At 34.4% G+C, this 14,941-nt stretch overlaps 1 long non-coding RNA gene across 1 annotated transcript in view; it reads right to left on the bottom strand.

Moving 5' to 3' along the window:
* Positions 1-5,280, bottom strand: part of LOC145720222 (uncharacterized) — a 530,441-nt gene extending 525,161 nt beyond the window's left edge. Inside the window, exon 1 of the long non-coding RNA XR_014143074.1 lies at positions 5,209-5,280. This is a non-coding gene — a long non-coding RNA (uncharacterized LOC145720222). The remainder of the gene's footprint in view (positions 1-5,208) is intronic.
* Between the last annotated feature and the right edge of the window lie 9,661 nt (positions 5,281-14,941).

The raw sequence follows: 14,941 nt of genomic DNA, 5'->3' as shown, positions 1-14,941 counted from the left end.
GTGGTGGGGGGCGGGATGGCTGGGTGATAGACACTGGGAAGTGTATGTGCTATGGTGAGCATTCTGAATTGTGTAAGACTGATGAATCACAGACCTGTACCTCTGAAACAAAATACATTATATGTTAAAAAAAAAAAAAGATAGTAGGGAGGGAAAAATGAAGGGGGGGAAATCAGAGGGGAGATGAACCATGAGAGACTATGGACTCTGAGAAACAAACTGAGGGTTCTAGAGGGGAGAGGGCTGGGGGGGATGGGTTAGCCTGGTGATGGGTATTAAAGAGGGCATGTATTGAATGGCATACTGGGTGTTATACACAAACAATGAATCATGGAACACTACATCAAAAACTAATGATGTAATGTATGGTGATTAACATAACATAATAAAATAAAAGTTAAAAAAAAAAAAAAGATGAGACCTAATGAGTAAAAAACAACCCACCAAACAATGGGTCAGGAAAAGAACATTTAGTTAGAAGAAGTTGATTTTTCAAAGGCCTTGAGTTGGAAATGAACCTGGACTATTTGGGCAAGGGGGAGAATATCCTTGTATTTGGAACATGGATAACAATAGGACAGTGACTCTAGATAAGATGGTAGTCAGACTAGGGGTGAAGTTGATCAGGATACTATAAGCCATGATAAGACATTTGGGTTTTATTCCAAGTGCATGGCTGGATGTAAGCTCTAGAATAGCATGATAAGATTTTCATTTTCAAAACATCAATTGAGCTGCTGTGTAAAAGTGGGTTAATGAGAGTCCAAGGCAAAACAAGGAAACCAGGCAGAAAGGTCCTCTAAGAATCCAGAGAAGAAATGATGTTGACTTGAGTGTGTTGATCAGAGTGAATTATAGAAGTCAATTATAGAATGACTTACTTTGGCATCCTAATTGATAAAGGCTTGGGATTCATTTTTTCTAATTCTTAATATCTATGTGGAAATGAAAGCCCAGAGAGTTGATGTCATGCCCAGGATCACAAAGCTAGTTCATGGCAGAGCTACAGCTCCACTCCTCTGGTAGCGGAAAATTGTCTGCTCTGCCAACACTAATCTTGCTGAGATATGTTGACATCTGGGGATAGAATCTAGATCATTGCAATTGAATTAATATAGTGACTGTGATGGTAATGATGATGAGAGCAGCACACTTTTTATTTCTGGCTATCATATGCCAGATTTTGTGCCTTTATGTAGATGACCCACACAATCCTATGAGAAAGATACTAATAGTATGTCCATTTTACGAGATTGACAGAGATTTAGTACTGGCTTAAATTTACAGTTTGTAAGTATAGGACCCACATATATTTCATTCCAAAAATACACTCTTTTCCAACAATGACAGTGTCTATTATTATTTATGCTCATTGTATTAAAAAACAGTGTATTTTTATATGGAAGGAGGTTAAAAATTACCTAAAATCTCACAACCCTGAAATAATCCCTTAAATATTAAGGGATTCCTTTTGTGTTTTTCTTTATGTATTTACATGCACATAAATAGTTTTAAATAAATTAATTATATCACATTTTCTGATCTTCTGTCATGGATGGTTTATATTTAATCAGCCATTTATTTTTATTGTTCTGTTTTATTACCTTATTACCTTACCTTTCTTGTCTGAGATTAAACCAAAATTCGGAACTGGTTTCTGTCCTTCCTTATCTTTTTCATGTTAATTTAACGTGAAAATCTTTCACACACACACACGCAAACTATTATTTCTCAAGGCCCATGGGTAGACTGTGTTGTCAATGTGTGCAGTCCTAGATCCAAGGATAGCTGAGGGGCAGCTGTCACTCAAGTTGGACATAAGGTCTTGGGTATCAACACAGATGCCTGTGGACACCCCTGTAACACAGACTGAAGCCAGAGCTGGGAAAATGGTGAATGTGCCTATAAGGTCAGAGAAGTAGAAGTTCATACCTACAACCAGGTTATTACAAAGATATTTTTTCAAGGTAGGAGGAAAGAAGAAATTCTGTTCAAACTTTTTAAATATGACATTATTTTTAAATGTTTATACTGCCAATATTACTCTTGCCCTAAAATATAAAGAGCCTGGTCATATGATCTTTGGGAACCTGTAAAAACTGAATGTAAAAGATGAAGTAGTATTACGTCATCAGGCCTTCTTAAGCTGGTATGCACTCCTTAGTGTTTTATAATCCTAGGAATTAACATAGTGCCTGACTCAAGATCTAAAATATATGTTGAATTGTTCAAATAACAATACTATAGTCTGTAAATTCTTAAAAGGTAACATTTTAATATATTTTCCAGTCTAGGTTTCCTGACATTAGTCAAACTTAGGCTTGTCCTTTTAAAGAGTACTATGTTTCTAGGTTATGCCAAGATAAGTAATCCACTCGGGAGAAAGGAAATAAGCAAATCATCTTTTTGAACTTCCTCGCTATAGTCTTGGTGATACCTATATTTTCATATAGGTACAATTTGCAGTGGTAAAACTAAAAACATAAGTAAACTTGAAGTCTAAATTCAGTCCATAGACTTAAAAGACCAAAAAGATGAGCTGGAAGTATAAACATTTTATTTTTTTTTCCTAATTATATTTCAGGATAATAAAAATAAAACAATGGTCACTAGTGCAAAAGCTGGATTTAAATGTCACCTGTTTCTCATGTAGAGTATTTGCCTACAAAGTTAAGACATACAAGGAGAAAATGGCAAATATTTTAGATGGAATCTCCAAAAGAAAATGGATTTGTAGTTTGAGAGGGGTTCAATAGAGTACAATGGAAGGCTTTCGATCAGGTTTTTCTTTTAAAACAAATTATTCTATTCTCTGACTCTAAGTACGCATATATTAGAGCCAGAATGAATTGAATCCTTTGCTCTTTACTTCTTTTCCAAATTTCTTTCCTGTGATTAATGGTCATGGACTATGTAAGATTTCAAGTCCATTCATGGTGCTAAGCTAAGCCAGTGCTGAATGCTATTATCAACACTGGTGTTAAAATAAATCTAGAGTCATTTGTTTTAAATGACTTCTTGTGGATCACTTAACTCAACTGTTGACAAATATAGTAGAACTATTGTACAGCCCCTGAAGTTTCTCCCTGCACAATTATCTAAAAGACCTTGGTATCAATCTTCTTTATTGTGTCATTTTGTCAAGTAAAGAGTAGTCAAGGTGTCTGAGAAATTCTGCTGCTCGCAACAAATAGAAAAGCAGCTCAAAACTTCTAAAGCTGTTATTCACACAGATTTGGGGCATCTGTGTCCCCTCAAATCACAGAATGAGTTCACCAAAAGGTAACAAATGATGGCTGAGAAGAGTAATGGTACAAGAACAAATGGCGCAGAGCTCGGAGAAATTGCATTTGGCAGGAAGGTTTGTGCATCATGTCTACGCATTGTGGACCCATTAGTGGAAAGCAATCTTGTCATTCTCTACCTCTCTCTTTTTCTCTTATCAAATATCAAAACAAGGCTGAAATACATCATGGGGAACTCTGTGAAAATTATGCTGCAATGCATCTAGAACAGCATTAACCAGGAGAGCTTCTTAAAAATACTAATATTTAGAGCCACTCCTGATGATTTTGAGGCAGTCAATTTTGAGTGGGGTCCAGGAATCCATATCTTTAAGAAATAACCCAGATGATTCTTATGCCCCCAGCCTGAGGGCTGGCTTTTGAAAACCACTGGTCTAGATGACCCAGTAAATAACCCCTGGAAAAGTACAGAGACTCACTGCTCACACAGTTTGGCTTCATTGCCCATAATAGGAATTCAATACTTTAAGTCTTTGAATTGGTCATTTGCTCAAACTGCTCAAGTTGTGAAAAATCTGTAAAACCTAGCATGTTTGAAAATTGCAACATCAATTGTAGTTTCTATATTTTAAACTTTAAATCACTTTAAGCGTTCACCCTCAAGCACCTTCTGATTCAAGCTTCATTAGGACTTTTCTCTTATGCCCTGGCTACCGTGATGAGCTTTATTTTCCCATGTCTGAATTAGTTTTTTAAGAGGCTGAATATCATTATAAAATGAGAAAATATGAATCAATGCAGAAGGAAAAATTCTTTTTCTCTTCTCAATGAGTAGCAATATGCTTTCAGTATGCATGAGAGCCTGATGAATAAATTAAAAGACAATTTCTAAATTGCATATTGATTTTTATACAACATGAAGTAAGACTGTATCTGAGATCATCATAAAGGGCATAAATCTGAAAACTAAAAGTGAAAATAAGATAAAATAACATTTAAAAACACAGCACCTTATAGTAATACATGTGAGCGTCCATTCTCCCTGGAACCTGAGAACATTAACTATCCTGTTATTAAACCTATTTTGAAATAATTATTCACAGAGTAAGCACAAAGTCCTTAAGAGCTTTAGTCATTTCTCTAACATAAGCAGCCATCTAATTTAAAAATGAATATTCTGCACTGGGCATTGCTTGTAAGTGATGGATCACTAAATTCTCCACCTGAAACTAATATTACACTGTATGTTAACTAACTGGAATTTAAATAAAAACTTAAATGTGCTTGAATTGGTTAGGTTTCCATTCCTACTGGCCAATGTGTTACTCTTCTGGTTGTTGACTACTTTGAATATATCCTGCTCATTATTTATAACCATCAACATAGGAACGTGACATATGGGAACTTCTCTGCCTTTCCCACCTTGCTGCTTCTGATGACATCTAAGGATGACTTTCTTTTAAACTCACAGAATGCACATTTACTAAGACTAGAAATGCTGTTGTATAGTAAAGTGCAGGAGTTAATTTTTCAGTGAAAACTGTAAACTCAGCTTTTTTTAAGGGCAACAAACAATATATAATAGCAAGAATAGGAAAATAAAGGAGGCTTTCAAAGTGCTGAAGCAGTCAATTGGGTCACTTAGAAAATGAAGGTCCTTCTGGCCAGAATCTTGATCATATATATCCTATTTGAGAACTGTTATATTACTTAATGCTACCAAAATGATGAACTAACTCAAAGTTATGTGCCTAGGGAGTTGGCTTGTATGAAATTGGAGTAATACATTGTCACCAAAAAGACTACAATATATGTTAAAAAAAAAAAAGAAGAAGAAGAAGATAGCAGGAGGGGAAGAATGAAGGGGGGGAAATCGGAGGAGGAGATGAACCATGAGAGACGATGGACTCTGAAAAACAAACTGAGGGTTCTAGAGGGAAGGGGGGTGGGAGGATTGGTTAACCTGGTGATGGGTATTAAAGAGGGCACGTTCTGCATGGAGCACTGGGTGTTATACGCAAACAATGAATCATGGAACACTACATCAAAAACTAATGATGTAATGTATGGTGATTAACATAACATAATAATTAAAAAAATAAAAATAGATTTATTCCTTCTAAAAAAAAAGACTTAAGACTTCATTAAAGGCTTCATTTTCACTGCTGATGTTATTTCTAAACCTTAAATCCACAATCATCTACTCTGAGGATTCCTTTAAGGAGCATAGTTCATGCAATGATAAGGAATGTATGAGTCTGTAACATTTTCTTAGGTCTAGTGTCAGTGGGCATGGCTTTGAGGCTGCTAGCTTTGGGACATAGCAAACCCTGAGTTATGAATAGAATAGAGCTATCAATAATAGCTTGCTGTACTCCACAAAATTTGTTAACCTGTGATTTAAAATATACATCATAATTAGAATGAAAACTGATTATTTTCTAATAATTACAAGAGCAACATCTTGAAGATATTCAGAAATATATTGCTAGAGAAGGTAAGAAAACGTCCAGTAACATCTTTAAATTAAAATTTAAAAATTGGTTGTTGATATAATTAAATTTACTGAACCTAACCTAAAATATATCTATAGGCTCACTGGCCTTTCAAGTTGCCTTTGGTTAACCTTAAAGCTTGGTAACTGACAAACTATTCTAACACAATTAGTTTCATTTAACTGATATAAAAATGTAAAAATTCAGGGATAATAAAGTGATTTCACATGTAAATAAAATTGCATGCATCACAGATGTGTGTATAACTTATATACCTATATATAATTGATACATACATTTAAAAATATTTAAGCAATATAGAATTCAGAAATACATAAAGAACAAGTCAATGTCCTGTTTCAATCCCATTTAACGGTGAACATTGATCAGAAATAAAGAACAAGTCAATGTCCTATTTCAAATCCATTTAACAGTGAACATTGCTCATTGATATCATCTTTTAAAAATAAGAACAAATAATGAGAACTTTCTCAACATGCAGTCTTATAGCTTGGAATGATTTTGAAGAACTTTAGTTATTAAGCAATCAATCTGTATTGCCAATCACAGGTTTTTGCCTCATCCAAGATCCAAAGCAGAAAAAGAAAAATAGACATATCTCCATTCATACTTTCATGAAGCACTTGTTCATTGTTAATTCCCTTAGATTTGGCATCAGACAAATCCATAAGTAAAATCTGCATAAGTGTGATCATAATATTTGCCACCTATGTACCTTATTTCTTGGGCTCCTTGAAAGCAAGGTCAATCGTAATTATTGCACTGCTTTTACTTTGAGACTTGCTTCTTTGCTGATGTTAAAAGGTATATGAGTTCCTTGCTGTAAAATTGCACAGTGTAATATCATATAAACAAATTCAAATCACCGTGAAAATCTAGTTTATTCCATTACACATCAGCCCACAGTTTTAAATATCCATAATCCTCAAAATGTAGAACCTGTGACCTCATTGAGCATGAGGGAATTTGGCACTCTTCTTTTAGGCTCAGAAATAAATACTGCCACACTCTTTTAGATTATCTTCCTCATCTGAATTTACACAAGGGCAAGGAGAGTTTTACTCAAAACTGGTGGAGCAAGTGAAAATCTCTCAAAGCAATTCCAAGATCTAGTGTGCACTGAGAAAATGTTTCTCTATTGGGACAAAAAGCTAAGAGACACACAACAGAAAATGTATGAATGCCATTCTCTGGCTCTATCTCACTGCCAAACAGCTAGCTAGATAGATAGAAATACACTTTGCATAAACATATGTTAATACCTGCCAATTAATTTTCAAAATGAAGTACAGCCATACTCTGGAGAACTTCTTCCAAATAAACATCTCTCTGGTAGAAAGCCTTTTAGGATTTAATAACCAATGTTCCAGAACATTCCTATATCTTAACAAAATGTTATTTAGCTAATGTTTGTAAAAGAACATTTCATATTTACATCCCCCAAATTCAATACAATATTTATCACAAAATGATTGTGGTAAACCATTAAGTTATATTCCAAACATCACTGGTCATACGACACAATTTATCCAGATATTTTGAAAAGGTCACTAAGTACCAAAAACGTATATGTGCCTCTTGGATATTAGTGAGTCTGAGGCGTTATAGTTTCATAATCAGTGGGAACAATTCTTAGTCATCCTGTGTTCATCCTGAGAGGATTTCCACAGGGCCTTGATTACATAATCCTTGTTTTTGCCTAGTATTTTATGGGTTCCTACAAATTTGAAAAGGTGCTAATGGAAATTGCGGAGAAGGAAGCAAAGACAGAAAAGAACAAAAAATATTAATTGATGATCAGAAAGTAATATTTTAAGAATTTTGGATCTTAGAACAAGGGTTTGCTATTATATATAAGATTGGTTTCTTGTGTTTTAGTTACATTTTAGGATATTGATTGAGGTTTGGGTTGATTAAATGCATTATGATTTTTTTCCCACTTGAAATAAAGGGAAATAGTCTTCCTGTCAGAGTCTTCACCCAGAATGTCTGATTTCTAGGAAGAAGATTACTGACAAGAATTTGGAAATGCCTGTTATGTAAACAAAGATTACCACAAAGTAATATATAATTTACGTAGTGTTTCCTTCAAACCACTATTTATTAAAAATTTCAAAATTTATTTAAAAGCAAATTTCATTGAAGTTTAAAATTGTCATGTTACATGTTTTATACTGTAATGGAATGATCGTGAATAATCTGATAAGCATATATTAACCTATACTAGTGATTGAAGAAAATTTAGAATTTAAATAACAATTATAACTAATTTCCATTTCACATCTAAAATCCAGCCTTTTAAACTTAAAAACTATACTAATACTTTATGAAAAAAGCTTTAGTATACATCTGAAAGGAATCTATTCAAAGTCCCCCAGACCCCCCAGCCAAGCTTACAGACAAAATGCACAGGTGTCTGCACTTGACCCTAACCCTTGTTTTTCTAGGTTACGATGCCCTCCGTTCTTGGAAAGTAGACCCCAACTACAAAACATATTCTTCTGTAGCCTGACCACATCCTGGACGAGCCAGGGTTAGAGTCTCTCAAAAAGACTGCCACCTTTTGCTCTACCTGGCCAAGAGTGCATCCCCTTTCCCCCAACCCCCTCCTGCCATGGGTGGAACTGCAACTCTCGCACATCCTTCAAAAGGCCCAGCCTGACAGAAACTCAGGGTGACATCTCTCTTGATATCTGGCCCCTCTCCTCCCTTGGAGAGTGAATAAGGTCTGTCATGCTTGTTGCTCTACTCTTTGTGCAACTCTTTGCCGCCCGCATCACCAGCCACCTGAACAACATCTATTTATATTTTATTTACTGTATTAGAGATAATTTCTGTAGCACTTCACACAATATTTGCAGTGATACTATATTCAGCCATTATCTGCATTATGTCAAGTGAGCAATGAAATAATAGATCGCATGGGTCAAAATCTTAACCCCCCAAATGTTGTGCTTCCTAGCAGCAAGATTAAGCAAGTTGCATTATTTCTCAATTTAATATGGTTGAGTTAATAATAGTACCTACTCCATGGGATCATTTTGGTTGAATGTGTAAAACAGTTCATACTGTTTTTAATATGTATTTTAATAACATACAGTTATTATTGCATATGGCTGGCTATCCAAGTAAATAATGTATTTTGGTTCTAATTTTTTAACATAATTTTCCTTGCATGTGCAATGCAGATGATAATATAACCCACCTTATAGAGTTGTGAGGATTAAATACACAAATCGACATTAGGTTTTCACATAAAATCTGGATCAGAGTAAATCCTTAATAAATGTGAGATTTTATTTTTATTAACATCTTTGTGTAAATCCAGCGTACTAGATTTTTTATGGCTTTATAGATTGAAAAGACCTTTCTACAGCCATTTGTACTCATAAGTAACCCACAATGGCTTTTGCTATGTGAGAACAAACCATGCCTACAGTCAGATTCTGACATGGAAATGTCACACGGACTCTCCCTTGAGTAACACACTGCCTTCACCCACAGAGACAGGGAGATGCTGTTAAAGACAGACAAGACCACTTAAAACCAACCAACCAACCACAATAAATAAAAAATAAATAAATAAATAAATAAATAAATAAATAAATAAATAAATAAATAAAACTGGTAGGGAGCCATAATAGTCAACTTTTAAAAACACAACTAATATCATTATTTGTTAATCTGTCTAATTCACTGCTTAAATGTATTTGCCCCTGGACACTAAGTGCTCTGCTTTGGCCTCTAGAAAATCATATTCTTCTTTATCCTAAATGCTTCATTTTGATCTAAGATGTGAATATATGCCCCAAGCTATATTTTCAAAGAAGGTATCAGAGGGAGTCATTTATTTTACTGTTGATAAAGAGATTTATTGTGAAACTCATTTTTTCTATCAGTATCCAGGGACAGTCATTTTGCTGAGGTATTAGTGACAGGTGTGGGTTGACACCTACAGAATTATAACCAAGTTCGTACTTGTTATAGGCATCAAATAAATATTACACCTATTATAGGCATCAAATAAAATTTTATAACATGAAAGCCTAGCATCAGATTATATCAGCTTTGTAGTAAATATAGTTTATAATATACTTTGAGTTGTAAATATCTATCATTATTAATTTTATGCTGTACTTACTCTTCAGTTTAGAAAGCAGACCATATTGTGAGGAATCTATCATGATAGGCAGACAAAAAAAATGAATATATCTATCCCAACTCTGCTCTTAGTCTGTGTGACCCTGGATATAACATGTTTCTCTGTGTTTCTTCATTCTATAGACAGCTTTCTCTTCTATAGAATTAGAGCATCTGGATAGATAAACAGTGAAGTCCTTTTTAACTTTAGCATTTTCTTTGCTGAAGCTGGGCACCAGAGAATAGTCAGCATGATTCAACTTTAATGGGTAAGTATTGGGTGAAAAACTATGTGCCAAACACTATAATAAAAGCTGGGGATACAAACATATAGAATGGGTAGCAGAAAAAGTATAAACAATACTGTGAACTCTGACAGACTTATCTAGACCATCCCCTGGGCCATGTACAGCTCTCTAGTACTATTTGGTTGGAGGGGAATTAATATATGTTGAATGGATGGATGAATGAATGAATGAATGAATGAAATTATTTCCAATGTTTTGATATGACTGATAATTTCCATAAATAGCCATTTCCAAGAAAACAGCTTTAAGAGAAATTATCAGAGTGGAGCAACTATGGAATAAAACTTTGGACCTGACTTCAGGGAAACTGTGAAAGAAGCATATGATTCGACAGTTAAAAGTCTGGAAAAAGAGGCTGCTGTAGGGAATGTTAGATAACATTTTCAGCCATACCCCATGCATTCTGAGATCACCATCCTTAGCTGCTGATTCCTTATGTTGTATAGACATATATCATTGTCTTATTTTTGAGGAAACAAAGATTTAAGCCACTTATTAAATGTTTTAATATTTGTATGATATTCTTTAATAGTAAATTTAAATTTGGGTACAAAAAATTTTTCCCCACCATTCTCCACTATTATATATCTATGAGACATTGTGATAGAGAAGTGATACCTTATATAGGTCTTTTGGGACCTGGATTTGAATCCTGGGAAATATACTTAATGAAATCATTGATGAGAGTCCTGGCTTATATATAAAAGGTGCTCAAAAACTGTTAAACACAAAGTCTCCCAGACTAAAATTTTTAAAAAAGAAGAAAGTGAAGATGGTTGCTACTACATAGAATAGCTTCTCTCTACTCCACTTGCTAAAGAGTTAAAGACTCATGAAAAGAAAAAAAAAAAAGTTCTGCTCTTGATCTTTCCTTTTTAAAAATGTCTATGCTATATGCACCCCAGTGTTTATAACACCATTATCAACAATAGCCAAATTATGAAAAGAGCTCAAATGTCCTTGGACTGATGAATGGATAAAGAAGAGGTTATATATATATATATATATCACCATTATATATATATAATGGGATATTACTCAGCCATCAAAAAGAATGAAATCTTGCCATTTGCAATGACATGGATGGAGCTAGAGAGTATTATGATAAGTGAAATAAGTCAGTCAGAGAAAGACAAATACCATATGATTTCACTCATATGTGGAATTTAAGAAACAAAATAGGTGAACATAGGGGAAAAAACAGAGAAGCAAACCGTAAAATAGACTCTTAACTATAGAGAACAAACAGGGCTGCTGGAGGGGAGGTGGGCAAGCAGATGGGCTAAATTGGGTGATGGGTACAAAGGAAGACACTTGTGATGAACACTGGGTGTTATATGTAAGTAATGAATCACTAAATTTTACTCCTGAAACTAATATTACACTGTTAACAAACTAGAATTTAAATAAAAACTTGAAACAAACAAAAAGGAATTAACTTGAGTTTTGTGGAAAATATGCTCACCAACAGAGTACCCATTAAGCACATCGGTAACAATCCACAAATGCACAAAGGGGGTTTATTAAGTCTCTTGAAATCTTCAGAATGTCCTAGCTAATTTTATCCTCAGAAAAGAAAATAATAAGAAAGAGAGCACAGAGGGAGAGGGAGACGCAGACTCCCTGCTGAGTAGGGAGCCCTATGTGGGGCTTGATCCCAGGACCCTGGGATCATAGCTTGAGCTGAAGGCAGATGCTTAATCAACTAAGCCACCCAGGTGTCCCATATTCAACTCTTTTATCATGAACAAAACAAATTTGATGCTAAGAAAAGTATGGTATTAGATCAAGTTCACGTGGTTCACTAGTGGGAGAAGCCTTGAGTAGAGCCTTAATTCCTGACTCCCCATTTCAGAATGCATTGCAATTTAAAAAAGGTGATTTTTGTGGGAGTGGGTGGGACATATGAGCGTAGTTCATAGGCAGAGGATCCATAAAATAACAAAATAATCATGAACTCTAACTTCAAACTCATTCTCTTCCATTTTCAAGGTTCTTTCTAGGGCACTCAGCAACCAACTTAAATCCATTCTTACTAAACGTAGATTTCAAATACTAAGGAGAACTGTGCCAGTGGACCATGGGACATCCTCTGTGCTTCCTGTAATGTCTGTTAAAGGAATAAATTCACTAGTAATAGGTAATAAATATTGAAGGAAAAACACTCAAAAACTATATTTCGGGTGTATCTTAGTTTGTCCTGGCTGCTATAACGAACATTTATCTCTCACATTTCTGGAGGCAGGGAAGTCCAAGATCAAGGTGCCTGCAGATATGCTATCTGGTGAGAGCGCACTTCCTGGCTAATAGATGACTATCTTGTCTCTGTATGGTCACACAATGGAAGGGGCAAGGGAGCTCTCTGGGGTTTCTTTTATAAGGGTGCTAATCCCATTCATGAGGACTCCACCCTTATGACCTAATCACCTGTCAAAGGCCCTGCCTCCAGATACCATCACAACTGGGGGTTAAGATTTGAACATATACATTTTAAGGGAATACATTCAGTACATAGCAAGGTGCAAATTCATGATGATATAGAGGTCGTGGGCAAAAGATGAAGAGATATAAAAAACAAACCTGTTTTATGACAGAATCAGTGTTTTTATAAGACGTCTGTCATTGGCAACCAGAAGATCCGGGGTGACTCTATATTTAAAATGAAATAAAATAAAGTTAAATAGAACCACTAAAATCTTCCATTAAAAAAGGGCATTGGAATGGCTTTTGCCTTCATGTTTAGACTTAACTCTCAATACTTCATATCCCTCAAATGCTCCACTCCTCTCACACTGAACTTGAGTTCCTCAAAAATACTCATTCCTGGAGGTCTCAGAATATGTGATTCCCTCTTGTCTATTATTTCCTGCTCCATAACCTTCTTTATCAAACTTCTACTCATCTTTTAGGATGCAGCTTAGATCTTGTCTAAGCATGGTGATCACAGAATCTGTCATTATAAGCAAGACAATTTGAAGAAAGAAGGATGTGTTGCTAATAATCATATAATAAGATGTTTAAGCCAGAACCATCCCAGGCAAACTCAAGGGGAAGGCACCATTAATAATGTTCTACTTAGCACTATAGCTTATTTGTAAGTACTGTAATTATCTGAGTTCTGCTTGCAGTATTCTTCTCAATGAATAATACTTTACAAATTAGATTATTTTTATTTATTTTTTTAAAAGATTTTATTTTTTAAAATAATCTCTATACCTAATTCAGGACTTGAACTCACAACCCCGATATCAAGAGTTGCATGTTCCACCGACTGAGACAGCCAGGCACCCCTATTTTTTTTAAGTAGGCGCCAGGCCCAGTGTGGGGCTTGAACTCATGACCCTGAGATCACGAATCACACGCTCTACTGACTGAGCCAGCCAGGTACACTGAATTAGTTTATTTTTAATTGTCTATCATTTTAGGCTGGTCCTATACAGGTGTGTTCAATGTGAGAATTTTTATAAACTTTTATAAAGCTTTCATTTTTAGAGAAAAAAAATGTAGCTTACATTCATTTTGATTATACATTCTTCACAGTTTAGGAATTATTAAACAAAGACTATGTAAGCCCTGTGTATAAGAACTCATATTACTACTAAAACTCATTGAAAACTAAAATGTAAGATAAATGTATCTTCTTCTGAAATTGTTCTTCATTATCAATGCTTAATATTAGATATTTGATCATAAAGAATGATTTAATCTAAAAATGGATTGAATTCTACTGAAAATTTCACAATAGCTCTTTAGTGTTCTTAACTAAAGAAAACTATTCTTGGCAGGTGACATAAAAGAGACTGAACAGTGATTTATTTGTCCAATAGACATGCATTATGAGCCAGCAAGTTTAATTCCTCATGAGATAATGAAGGTCACATCTCCCCTATCTTTTAGCACATCTATTAATTTTTAAAGAATGTGTTATGACTTTCCTGGGAATTATGACATCTGAAAATTTCAGTTTTCATTTTCCCATTGGAGATAACATTTTATCTTGAAAATAGTGACAAGAAACAAAGAACTAGTATAGCAAATAAAAGGAAAAACTTTCCATCTCATCCACTGGTAAATATATGTTTGTATAATAAAACACACTTTATAGAACATTAAAACAGTCTGGTAATGGAAGACAGCATATCTTGTCTCTTTAATCACTGAACCCCTTAACTGATGGATAGAATTTCACTGAGTTGACTAAAAAGCAGATTGTTTTACATTATGGGTGGTTATTCCAAACTAAGTCGTGACAATGACCTACAATAATAGCAACAATAACAATATGAAAATAGTTGTAGTCCTTATTTGTTGAATGCTTACTATAAACTCTATTTGCCTTTATAAAAAAGTCCCTATATATAGGAACATTTTATAATTTTGTCCCAATTTCCCAGATAAAGAGACTAAGGCAGAGAAGTATTAAATAATTTTGCCAAAGGTTCACTTAGCTGGTAAGTAAATAAATGTAAATATAATAAATTAATAATAGTTATAACAATGAAACAAAATATTGGCTATGATTTATATAATGCTTTCTAAGAGTTAACAATAACTAATCTATACTTACAAAAACATCCTTTAGTATAAATAGCATAGTCCCATTAGTCCAGAGAAAGACACTGAAATTTAGAGAAAGTAAGTAACATATTTATAAGTGTATAATAATAGTAACAATAAGAACGATGATAATTATGATAAGCTTAAAAAATCAGTGTGGGCCAGACTCTGTTTT

This window comes from Leptonychotes weddellii, chromosome 2 (genome assembly GCF_054177405.1).
Source record: "Leptonychotes weddellii isolate Sample4059 chromosome 2, ASM5417740v2, whole genome shotgun sequence".
Lineage (NCBI taxonomy): Eukaryota > Metazoa > Chordata > Mammalia > Carnivora > Phocidae > Leptonychotes > Leptonychotes weddellii.
Note: the sequence above shows the minus strand (reverse complement) of the source record. Positions and strands in the feature narration are given on the sequence as shown.